General features: G+C 36.6%; 1 protein-coding gene across 3 annotated transcripts in view; it reads right to left on the bottom strand.

Annotated features, from left to right (window-relative positions):
- The window catches only part of LOC143236998 (juvenile hormone acid O-methyltransferase-like), an 81193-nt gene that overhangs the window by 48695 nt on the left and 19030 nt on the right, over nucleotides 1–13468 (bottom strand). For 2 of the 3 annotated variants that reach the window (XM_076475785.1, XM_076475784.1), the window contains exons 1-2: nucleotides 11584–11763; nucleotides 4143–4207 (exon numbers count right to left, since the gene is read on the bottom strand). The exons of the other annotated variant lie outside the window; for it this stretch is intronic. The gene's annotated coding sequence lies outside the window, so the exon portion shown is untranslated. Of the gene's footprint in view, nucleotides 1–4142; nucleotides 4208–11583; nucleotides 11764–13468 lie in introns of those variants that run through there. 3 annotated transcript variants of the gene reach the window in all.

Here is a 13468-nt window from a genome sequence, read left to right as displayed (position 1 = left end):
GACATGGTTGGTTATGGATCAGATTTTACACACAGAATCCTCTCTGTAGTTTATGTGTTCAATACCGAAGTTTATGACATTTCTCTTGTCCCAGATCACATAGAAGCTACGCAGTTCATGAACTGCACTATTTATACCGAATTACTTAGCTCTCTACTAACCCTGAAATCACTTAACCTTAGTTCTCCACTGCCCTTTTGTTGCCCTTTGGTCGTCTTTCTTCAGTCAAGTACGGAAGAAGGAAAATGTCCTGGGTTGGCTATGCATTGGCCACAGTTTTTCAACTTATCCCTTTCTTTTATCTTTCTTGATGGAAATATCCCAGTATTTTTTCAGATATATAAAAACAAATAGATGACAAAGTTAATATTCTGGGAAAGGTTTAAGACACCATTAAAAAAAACAGATATAGCTGTGTAGCATCAAATATAATGATTAGCCTTAAAAATGTGAAACTTTATTATGAGTGGACAAGTATGAAAATACTGTATTTGAAATTCGTTATGGTAAAGATAAATTTTTGTTCTCGGTTTGTTACGTGTTAAAGGGGTAAAAACGAAGTTTACCTCAGATACAAGGGTAGTAGCTATAAGATATAAAGTAAGAATATTATAATTATAAAAATCGAAGAGATAATACCCAGAAATTTTTTACAGAGTGTATTATAGTTTAAATACGTATTGATAAACTTCAAAATGTATTAAAAGTAATCATGAAGATGCCGTGTATGGGACAGGAAGCAGAAATAATAAACAGTGGTTTAATTCTTTGAATAATGATGGAGAAGTTAAAATTTCTAAAAATATGGATTAGGAGACAATTGACGTTTAGAGAAATATTGTTTGTTTGTTTTTGTTTTAATTTCGCGCAAAGTTACGCGAGCACTGACTGCATTAACCGTCTGTAAGTTGGCAGTGAAGGGTTGGAGGTAAGGTCCCTAGTCTGTTTGTTTGTGTTTTGAATTTCGCACAAAGCTACTCGAGGGCTATCTGTGCTAGCCGTTCCTAATTTAGCAGTGTAAGACTAGAGGGAAGGCAGCTAGTCATCACCACTCACCGCTAACTCTTTGGCTACTCTTTTACCAACGAATAGTGAGATTGACCATTACATTATAACGCCTCCACGGCTGAAAGGGCGAGCATGTTTGATGCAACGGGGATACGAACTCGCGACCCTCAGATTACGAGTCGCATGCCTTAACACGTTGGCCGGCCCCTAGTCATCATCATTCACGGGTCTCTACTTGGGAAACACGTTTACCAATGAAAAATGGGATTTCCAGTAATATAATAGCAACACCACGGCTGAAAGAGCGAGAATGTTTGATTTGATGAAAAATCGAACTCACGACCATCTGATTACAATTCCAGCACCCCAACACAGTGGCCCGATAAGGATGATAAGAGTACTTAAGAAAGAAGACTATTGTAAAGAAAAATATTTAAAATTATATCAAGCTATTCTGAGAACTGAATGTACACCTTCCTTAGGCAAAACGTTTTTCTGCATCTGACTAGTTATGAGGTGAAGGCTGAGAAATGAGGTCAGAAAAGGTTTGACCATGAATGACAATAGAGGGCCTTATCGTAGGAAGACTTTTTCTTAATGAATTCTTGAAATTTAGCAACACTTCTACTACTTTCCAAATTTACGACTAATATGGAAAATATAACGATAACCATATAATGAGTTAAGTGCAATATGAACAAAACAGATATAAAAGCCTAAACTGAACGAAATCCACAAATGTAATGAATAATACTAAATACTGAAAAAAAGATAAAAACATTATGCATAATTAAAAATACCTGATAATATAAGCTTCATAAAATTTACTTTGGTTTCAATTATTCAGCTACACAGATTTTAAGAATAATATTTTTTATCACATAAGAATATTTTACGAAATGGAAAAAGGAAACTCTTACTTAGATGTAATTAAATGTAAAAATCAGATAAGACTGTATTTAGAGTCTCTGGATATATCGGTTCCCAAAGCAATTATTGTGTAGGCTTGCATGTTACATAAACAAAATAGCAGTAATCGCCATGAGTTCTAGGAGTTTCTAATTCCAATAGGCAACAATTCGTAATGACGAGAAAATCCACTTGTAGATAAAAATATATATGTAAAAACGGCTGGTATTGGTTGAAAAAATTTTTATACAGAGGTGAGAACAACGTTCGACCTTTTCTGTCATTGTCAGGTTCACAAAGAGAAAAGATGTAACTGACTGATAGGTGACCACGTGTTTAAAGGGGGTTGTGTAATTTTGTGTAGGAGTGTAGAGGGCGTGCTTAGATGTTGGATATATTTATTAATATAGGTATAAATGTGTCTCTTTGTATTGGTTTATTTTAGGCTTGAGTTGTTGCACAAGTAAGGCTCTCTAAATTAGCGCGGTCAGTTATCTCTTTCTTTCTTTGTGAACCTAACGGTGACTGAAGAAGGTCGAAACGTTGTTCGCTGTTGTACGTAAAAAAAATTTTTCAGCCCATACGAGCCGTTGTTACACATATAACAGGCAACGATGTTTTATTATCTTTAATGCGCTATCACAACTGTTCAACACAAGCGCTGCAAACTTCAGGCGGAGCCCATGTTTTGTTTTTTCTCCTGAAGTTTCGTTCTAAAATGCACGTAAAACGCTTTTTCAAAAATTCTGTAAAGTATTACCTTTGTTTCTTTACAAAAAATTACCACAATTGTAAAATAATATGTTTGGGCCATTTACTCAACCTCTTGTTTCATATCGGCGAATAAAAAATGGTAAAATGACAAAAAGTAACACATAAAGTACATGTACATTTCCCGTAATATTATAGCAACACCACAGCCGAAAAGGTGAAAAATTTTTATTTGACGGAAGATCGAACCAGCGACCCTATGAATGCAAGTCCAGCTCCTTAACCCAGTGGCCAGAGAAGATTTACAAAATAACTTAAGAAGAAAGACTATTGTGAAGAAAATATTTATAATTACGTCAAGCTAGTCTGTGTTTGTTTGTTTGTTTTCGGAATTTCGCACAAAGCTACTCGAGGGCTATTTGTGCTAGCCGTCCCTAATTTAGCAGTGTAAGACTAGAGAGAAGGCAGCTAGTCATCACCACCCACCGCCAACTTTTGGGCTACTCTTCTACCAACGAAAAGTGGGATTGACCGTCACATTATAACGCCCCCACGGCTGGGAGGGCGAGCATGTTTGGCGCGACTTGGGCGCGAACCCGCGACCCTCAGATTACGAAGCGCACGCCTTAACGCGCTTGGCCATGCCAGGCCCGCTAGTCTGTGAGCCAGACGTACACCTTCCTCAGGCAATACGCTTTTCTACATCTGGCTGGTTACCACGTTAAGGCTGAGAAATAACGTCAGTAAGGGTTTGATCATCAATGATGAGAAAGATCCTTTCCGAATGAAGACGTTTTCTTAATAGATTCTTGAAATTTAGCAAAACTTCTACTGATTTACAAATTTATGACTCATGTGAAAAATATAATGATAATCATATTATGAGTAACGTGCAATATGAACAACTCAGACCTAAAAGTCTAAATTAAAAGAAATGCGCAAACGTAATGAATAACACTAAACAGAATTATAAGCATAATGAAAAAAATGGAAACAAAAATATTAAAATAATTAAACAGGGCTGAGAATTTAAACATCATAAATTGATTTTGATTTCAACAGTTCAGCTACACAGATTTCGAAAATATTATTTTTATCACCTTAGCATATTTCACAAAATGGAAAAATTCTCTTACTTAGATATATTTATTATTTTATTTACCCCAAAATTACTGAATAATCATTTGGAGGCCCAAATCTCTCACCAAAAATTTTAGTTCATCATGTGAAAAGTTTTATTTACCAGACATTTCAGATTGAAAACAATCCGTAGCATCATTTCTATTGACATCAGAATAAAAATAAGATGAAATTGTATCCAGAGTTTCTGATGGAATATATACAGATACTAATCAGGTCCAGAGCAACAGGTCTTATAACAGTTTGAAAGTTCGGATAAGAAAGTTCCTTTCTATTTAAAGTGTTGTAGCCTAGCACGTTACATCAACAAAATAACAGTCATCTTTTTGAGTTCTAGGAGTTTCTAATTCCAAAAGTCAAAGATATTTTCTTACCTTTAATCCATTATTGCAACTGTTCAATACAAGCGGTGCAAATTTGGGTGGAGCCCATAATTTTTCTTGATCCCCAAAAAACATAAAATATAAAAGAACAAGTTTAGTACATTCATTTAACCTCTTTTTCCATATCGGCGAATAAAAAATGTTGAAAACAAAAATAGATCAATAAAGTACATACACAAACAAATACTATCCGTAAATAACACATTATGTGGTCTGTTAACCGTTTATATACTAATGTTTGTATTTCTCATGATTTTAGAACAATCGATAAAACTTTCATGTAGCGATGGGTTTATGGAAATTTATGGTATATGATTGTCAGCAGTTTAAGAATAACAGAATTTGATCTTATTTCAAATATTCTTACGACGTTTAGTGAAATTTATGTCATTTTCGTATTCAACCTACAGGAATTACTGTGCAACGTGTGAAACCTTCAAGACAGTAAAACCAACATAGATCTGCCATATCAGTTGATCACAAGTAGTAAATTAGAAAATCTGTCTATTCTTAGTTGTATTTGAAGAACTTTGGAGAGAAAATGTTATTCTATCCATCCAAATTGTCGCCTCATCAATAACTTGCACAACAAGATCATTTAACTTTACAAATCAGTTTGTGAGTACAATTATTTCGAAAAGACTATCTATAAAATAAAAAAAAAAAATTGATTTGGTTTCTAAAGTTCATACTGATCTATTGGTGATAAATCCCTAACTTAAGCCTTTTTACCAATATTTAAAAATACTTGTATCTCGATACGCTTGGCACAAAACGAGAAAATTAATAAAATAATTACAAATAAGAAGTTTCTAGAATGTTTTCGAAATTTTTTAAATTTGTTACTTACATAAGTATTTTAAATTATAGTTAGAGACCTGTTTTAGTTGCTCATAAACTAACTGAAACGAAATTAACAATACATTCTTACATATATATATAAAATCAACCTTTACTACGTACGTAAAGAATTTCACTCACCATACACAAATCATTAAAAGAGAAGACATTTAGCAGTCAATGCAAGAAAAACAAAACTCTAAATCTCCATCTCTTAAATTAGTTCTTGTATAATTATATTTCTTACCTAAAGAAAGAAAGTGAGAATGTCCTTATAACATAGCTACTTCAAGCTATCTGCTACGCCCACTGACGAGAATCGAACCCCTGATTGTAGCATTGTAAATCCGTAAACTTACCGCTCTACTAGTGAGGGTAGAGAACGAAAGACGCTTCTCACTTAAAAACCTCCAACTTGGGAACAGTTACAATAAACATTAAATTTTCAAAACATATGCGTAGCTATTTCGTTGTTTTCTTTCATTATTTTCAATGGTGGCAAGGACCACGATGCATATGAGTGTGACACGGACCCACATTGTATCAACTGCAATGGTTCTCACCCTTCCTACTTTCGTTCTTGCTCTAAATGATTGGAGGAAAAATAGGTGCAGCGTTTGAAAACAACTCATAACATTAGTTATTTTAAGGCTCGGAAATTGCTGTCCGCCACTCCATCTCGGACATATGCTGCTGCACTTCGTTCCACAACTACAGTTGGAGTGTAGACAGATCTCTCTGTGCCTCCAAAAGAATCTTTTTCAAAACAAATGAAAAGCCTTTTGACCTCCATGGTTAAAAAGGTTGGTGAATCAATTCTACACCCATCTCTCTTACACCCATACATTTCAACAAACCCCAAGATCCACATCCTTTGGTTTCAAGTACAGGCATTTCTTCAGATACATCTTTATCTCCCACCCCAATATACAAAACAATCATTCGTTTGCGTCCTAAGTCACTGGAATCCCCTTCCAACAACAAAAACCTGCGTAATCGACCCAGGACAGGATCCATGGAGGTCGATAGACCTTTTCCGAATAAGGACAGTAAGGAAAAAAGACGTGGTTGTAAACAGAAAGGTTCTCCAGCCACTTCGCCTACCCGTCATTAAAAAATGGGCACCTTGACACAATGGAACTGTCGAGGTTTACGTTCTAATCTGGATGACATCAAAACACTGATTGCTTCCTACCATCCTGTATGTCTTTCCTTACAAGAAACATTTCTGAAACATGCCTATACAGTCACTTTTCGGCAGTTTTCTCTGTACAGAAATCACAGGCTGTGTGATGTACGAGTACATGGAGGGGTGGCACTATTGGTTGATCAGCATGTGCCTACCATGTCTTTGTCACTCAACACATTCTTGGAGGCCGTAGCCATTCGTGTTTCCTTGGGTCATACCATCACTGTTTGATTTCTCTACCTGTCACCTGGAGAGACATATGATCAATCAGACCTTGATGCTCTCATTGAACAGTTGCCGTCTCCCTTTCTAATCCTGGAGGATTTTAATGGACATCATCCCCTCTGGGGAAGTGCTGTTATTGATAGGAAGGGTCGCTCTGTAGAGCGTATGCTCTCTGATTACAACCTTTCTCTTTTAAATACTGGTTCTTTTACTTATTTTCACTCACCTAGTCAGTCCTATCCCGCTAATGAGAGACACTGACCGTGGTCCATGCCACCCTTACCCGCGTTCCCCGGTGAAGCTGGATCAGGCAGACTAGACCACTTTCACTGCTCTCGCAGAATTTGATCCTGCCATCATCAGTCAGCCATTAGTAGACGACTGTATGGCAGCGGTAACTGACTGTATTATACAAGCAGCTGTTCAGTGTATTCCTAAAACCTCGACACGTTTTCCACGATATCCTCGTCCGTGGTGGAATCCTGCCTGCCGCATGGCACGGAAGGCTCAAAAAACGGGCCTAGGATATTTTCCGTAGATATCCCACACTTTCAAACCGCATCGCTTTCCAAAGAGCCCGTGCACATGCTAAGTAGGTAAGACGTCAAAGCCAGAAGGAATCTTGGATTAATTTCACAACTAGTATATCTTCTACCACCAGTTCCAAGGTCATATGGGACAGGGTTAGAAAGGTCAGTGGGCACTACAATTCTGTCTCCCTCTCGATCTTTCTCTCTGAAAGATAGCCAAGAGGTAGCTGATGTCCGGAGCATCGCCAATGCTCTAGGTGAAAGCTTTTGCCGGGTATCTAGCACTTCTGCTTGTTCCTCCACCTTCTTGGTCATCAAGACTCGGGCAGAGCGTTCATCTCTTTCCTTTCAAACTGACATTCTCTATAATCGTCCCTTTACACTGGTAAAACTGAAAATGGCCCTTCATCGGTCTGGCAGTACATCTGATTGACCTGATGATGTACACTATGACATGCTACGCTATCACACTCCTGCTTCTTTTGATATTCTTCTAATTGCTTTAACCGGATCTGGCAGGAGAATGTTTTTCCGGATGCCTGGCACCAGGTTATTATCATACCTTTCTCTAAGCCTAGGAAAGATCTCAAGATTCCTTCAAAATACCGTCCAATTGCTTTGACGAGCTGTCTCTGTAAAACCTTAGAGAGGATGGTTAATGCTCGTCTTGTTTGGTTCCTCAAATCAAACAACCTCCTCTCGCTCACTCAGTGTGGGTTCCGACGACAGCACTCCACCATGGACCACCTAATTTGACTTTAAACATCGATCAGAGAAGCCTTTTTTCAAATGCCAACATCTTGTATCAATATTCTTTGACATTTGAGAAGGCTTATGACACAACATGGAGGTATGGCATTTTGCGAGACCTCTATATATATGGGTTACGTGGCCATTTACCCATGTTTATTAAAATATATTTAATGGACAGGAGATTCCAAGTTCGTGTGGGTTCGACACTTTCCCGTTCTTTTCTACAGGAACTTGGGGTCCCTCAGGGCTGTGTTTTGAGTGTCACACTTTTCAGCAAAATGATTAATGCCATCAATGAACAACTCCCTCTTACTGTTGCAAACGGGCTCTATGTCAACGACTTTCACATCTCGTATCAGTCGTCGAACATGAGATATATTAAGCGGCAACTACAAACTGCCCTCAATCGTGTATTGAAGTGGACCACGGCGAACGGCTTTAATTTCTCTCTCTCTAAAATAGTTTGCATGCACTTTTGTCGCCAACGAAGTATTCACCCTGATCCTGAACGCCGTATCGGTGAAGTTTCGCTGTCAGTGGTCCCTAAGACCAAGTTCTTGGAGCTTATCTTTGAACGTAAGCTGACCTTTATACCACACTTAAAGCAGCTACGGAACAAATGCACAAGAACACTGAACATCCTCCGTGTCCTTTCCACCACCAGTTGGGGAGGGGATCGATGTTCTATGTTAAAGATATATCGTGGTCTTATTCGATCAAAACTCGACTATGGATCAATGGTCTATGGCTGTGCCAGACCCTCGGCCTTAAAGATGCTGGACCCCATTCATCATCAAGGACTTCGACTCTGCACTGGGGCTTTTCGCACCTCTCCAGTTCAGAGCTTATACGTAGAATCTCATGAACCTTTTCTGCACCTTCGCCGTTTGCAACTGTCTTTACTATATTCTTCGAAACTTCGTTCCTTACCAAAGCATCCCACCTGGGGATGTGTTTTCCTTTCTCGGTGGGCCATACTTTTTAAGAACAGACGATCTGTCATTGCTCCTTTTGGCCTTCGCGTCCAGACGTAGTTGGATGAATTGGGTCTGCCCTTGGATACAATTGCAGAATCCACTGGTCAGCCCATCCCACCATGGTTTATTACAGTTTCCAAGTGTGATCTTTCTTTAAGTCATCTGAGAAAGGCAGATACTTCCGATTGGAAGTACCGTCTTTTATTTACTGAACATCTTTTGAACAATCTTTCCATTCTAATTTATACGGATGGTTCAAAATCAGGTAACTCTGTGGGCTCTGCCATGGTTTGTTGCGGTTCGGTGGTTGAACGCAGAATCTCCTCTACAGCTTCTGTGTTCACTGCTGAACTGTACGCTATATATCCTGCCCTGGATCATACGCGTACTGAAGCTAAGCAGTACTCCAAATGCACTATTTATACTGACTCGCTTAGTTCTCTACTGACCTTGGAATCACTTCACATTGGTTCACACCCTGTTTTTGCTGATATTCAAAACCGACTGGCCCATTTCTCATTAACATCTACTTCTATCCAGTTTTTTTGGCTACCACGTTACGTTGGTATACGCAGGAACGAGCTTCCAGACACGGCAGCTAAATCTATCTGCTCTGGCACTATCACCACTTTGCCTATTCCCTACATGGACTATGGTCCTGTATTCAGAGCTCGACTCCGTGCCGGCTGGCAGTCAACTTGGAGTGAGCAACGCGACAACAAGCTTTTACAAATAAAACCGTATATTGGACTTTGGCCGTCCAGCTTTCGTAAGGTTCGAAAGGAGGAAGTTGTTCTAACGAGACAACACATTGGTCACGGTTCTTTAACTCATCGTTTTCTTTTATCTGGAAATGATGCACCGGTGTGTAGTTTGTATAACACTCAAATCACTGTAATCCACATTTTACTTTCTTGCCATCGTTACGACTCTAAACGACGCCACTATTTTAAACATGTTTTGTCCCAAGGTTTGTCCATAACATTATACAATGTTATTGGTGACGGTGACACTGTCCACCTTGATAAAGCTTTTAGTTTTTTAATGGTCATTAATTTTTTTAATGCCATTTAAGTGTTTGATATTTATTCATTACACCTTTTAAGCTGTGGTTCCCTTTTAAAAGTCTCAATCTCTCTTGTTCGATTTAAAATTCGAAAATGGCCATGACATTAAATAACTCAACCAAAGGAAAGGCCAACTTCAGGTGACTAACGCTGCTGTTTGAATTACCCGTTAGTCGTCCTGGCGAGTTATTATTACAATTTTTCTGCTAAAAGTCTTTTAACACTTTTATTAATTTACCTTTTGATGATGGCTGAAATGACACATAACCCGGAACCAGGACAGGAAAGGCCAACTTCAGGTGACTGACGGTGGTTCTTGTGCTTACCTGTTAGTTTTCCTGATGGGTTATAATCATTACCATTGTGCTTCATAAAGTTCTTTACAACTTCTCTTACTCTGCTTTCTCTCATAACATTGTAGACTAGGTGTCAACATTGGTTTTATGTTTTTTTCTGTTTTTCAATGTTGTTTTGTTTTACCTTCATTTCCTTTTATGAATTTTACTACATTTACTTTATTTTTACCATTTTACCGGACGTTTTGTGCAGATAGCCTTGCTGCTTTGTACCATAAAACAGTAAATCAACCAATCAACCATTATTCTCAATTAATCAATTTTTATTAGAGCATTACTGTCATCAATAGATTTTTCTATGTGCTGTGTGTTTACGCACAAAGCTACGTAATAGGTATCAGCATTGAGTCCACCATGGCTTATGGATCAATTATTTTGACCGAATAAACCTCCAGTTTTTCACTCAGTCACTGAGGAATTTCATTAATCTCTGATAAATATGCAAAATAAATCCAAACATACAGTAAACATAGAGAACCTTCAGATGTTTCATGTTATTAGAAAACCAAAAATATCATGTGAATATTCAAATGTCAAATATAAAGTATTTAAATAAACAAGTCAAAACGTAACATTTTAATTCTTCGTTCCAGAAATTACAACAACTAGTCATAAAAAACAATAATGAAACACTTACTCGATAACTTTGATGTACCTTTCTTCTTTTTATTTAACTAAACAAAACGTTTTGACATTCCTATTTTAGAAAATTAACTGTTTTTCATTTAAGCTTAAAGAATCTTGAACATTTTTAAAACTCTTATTAAAATAATTAATGTTACATTCAATGTACCTTAACTATTTCATAAATACTATATTTTGTTTTGTATAAAACCATTTATAGATTTCAGTTTTTCAGAAATTAATTGAAATTTAATTTGATAACAATGAAAGAAATAAAGTCATGAAAGCTAACACCAAAATAAGTTATATTGTGTAAAAAGTAGTAAAAATTATAATTCGTGCTTTGTTTTATTCTGCAAATGCAGTTTGTAAAAAACAGAAATGTGGTAGATTTCATATTTTTTAGGCCATATACGAAAAGTTAAATCTGAGGTTTTACATAACTATATTCTGAGTTCGATTCATCTTTATTCATCTTTAAAACCTTTTTCAAACGTAATACTCCAACGTTTTTCGAGCAATGTTTGTCTTAGATATACTTCCATAAAAATAATAATTTCCTAATTTTAACAGAAAACAATATTATTAAAATAATTTTTAAAACTCATAACCGTGATAAACCAAGAAAGATATTTACAATTTTTCATTATTATTTACTAGAGTTATTATTATTAGTGAACAAATATTTTATATCTAAAACAATGTAATTAGTGTAATTAGACTCTATTTAGTACGCAACAGAAACAGAACAAAAGTAATTATTTTTTCCCGTGATTGAAAGACGTCGAGTGTAACATTAGAAGAAGGAATGAGTCAAGATATCATATCTTATAACAAATTAAATCAAATTCTCAAATTTTCTCTTTCTTACCTAACTGGCATGGTTTGTAATACGGCTCTGGTGCTGGAGTATGGAAAAGCAACAGAAGTGAAGAACAATATGATATACTGAAGTATATTTTTCGTATACCAGTGCGAAACACAGCAATTTAGATTTCCCTTAAGTCCACAGTTTGCATATTTCAACAAATGTTTTTCGTCAGTCAAAGTTTTATCAAAACTTTTATAAAGTTTCTACTTCTTTGTTTAAATTGGATGTTTTCCAAGAAATCCAATCATTAACACGTACACATTAGTTCAGAATTAATAATGAGGGTTGAGTATGTAATATTTACCTGTGTAAACAACATAACAAACACATACATGTTCTAAACGATCACACATCCGTAAAACACGAACGTGACTTACTGCATGAATAAACTTCTTGGGAATTAGGATATACGTTTATTTCAATTTTTGAGTAAATATATGTCATACAGTATTCATCGAAGGTCATAATTAAATATTATTTTTGTCGGTTAAGTAGCAGCGCCATGTCATGAATCTATATATTTCATTTTATAATACTCAACATTAAGCTAAAAGGAAATGTTTGAATAAGGAAAAAACGTGACAAGTGAATTTTACTGAGCTTAAAATTCATACTTAAAGCGTATCAAATTGTAAATATGGTACACTATTGAATTCGAATAAATCTGTTTTTGATTATGACCGAGCTATTTTTGAGCAAAGTTTGTATATCACATATTAGACTTCGAATGAATTATATCTAATTCAGTTGGTAAGCAGCCGACTTATACCTTAAGTCAGACATGACATAAGTGATAAATTTATAGTAATATTGATATTTATTAACTGACTTATTTTAATACTAGCTTCAAAAATGTAATAACTGTGTTGTTTTGAGAGGCAAGTCAGTGTGGTATTTTCTGTCGATTCCATGTCCGTGTGTGTTCGACACTTTCCCGTTCTTTCTAACACGAACTTGAGTCCCTCAGACCTGTCTCTTGGGTGTCACACTTTTCATTATAAAAAGTTAATGCTATCAGTTGACAATTATCACCTACATTTGCAAACGATCTCTGTGTCGACGACTTCCAAATCTTGTGTCAGTCATGAAGCATGAGGTTTAATGTACGACAGTTACAGAGTGCCCTCTATTGTTTACTGAAATGGACTACAGTAAACGGTTTTACCTTTAATCGCTCTAAAATCGTTTCCATGCACTGCAATGGGGTATTCTGTCTGATCCTGAGCTCTGTCTCAGAGAAACCGTACTTCCTGTGTTTACTGAAACAAAACATTTGGGTCTTATCTTTAAGATGATCTTTATTCCACATACCATGCAGCTACTTGTCAAGTGTTCAAGAGCAATGAACATTCTCCATGTCCTTTCTTCCAGTTCTTGGAGAGGAATTGATGTTCTATAGAAAAATCTATCATTTCCTCATTTGATCGAAACTTGACTATGGGTCTCTGGTGTATGGCTCTGCCAGAATCTTAGCCTTGAAGATGTTGGACGCTTCTCATCATCAGGAGCTTTGGCTCTACCCAGGGGTTTTCTGTAGTTCTCTAGTTTGTCCACCGACTCCAATGAACCTTTATTACGCCTCTGCCTTTTTCAACTATCTTTACTGTACGCTTCACAACTTCAATCCTCACTACAGCATTCCACGTGGAGTTGTGTTTACCCTCTTCAGTGGGCCAGAAAAGACGAGCATGTTTGATTTGACGGAGAATCAAATCCGCTACCATCTGTTTGCAAGACGTATGACACTTCACTGGCCCAAGAAGTATGACAAGAAAACTTAACAAAGAAAACTATTGTGAAGAAAAAATATTTAAAATTACGTCAAGCTAGTCTACGAGCTACACGAACACCTCCCATAGACAATGCGCTTTTTTGCATCTGACTG

The sequence above is a fragment of the Tachypleus tridentatus genome, chromosome 13 (assembly GCF_004210375.1).
Source record: "Tachypleus tridentatus isolate NWPU-2018 chromosome 13, ASM421037v1, whole genome shotgun sequence".
NCBI classification, from domain to species: Eukaryota; Metazoa; Arthropoda; class Merostomata; order Xiphosura; family Limulidae; genus Tachypleus; species Tachypleus tridentatus.
This window is presented reverse-complemented; position numbering and strand designations above follow the sequence as displayed.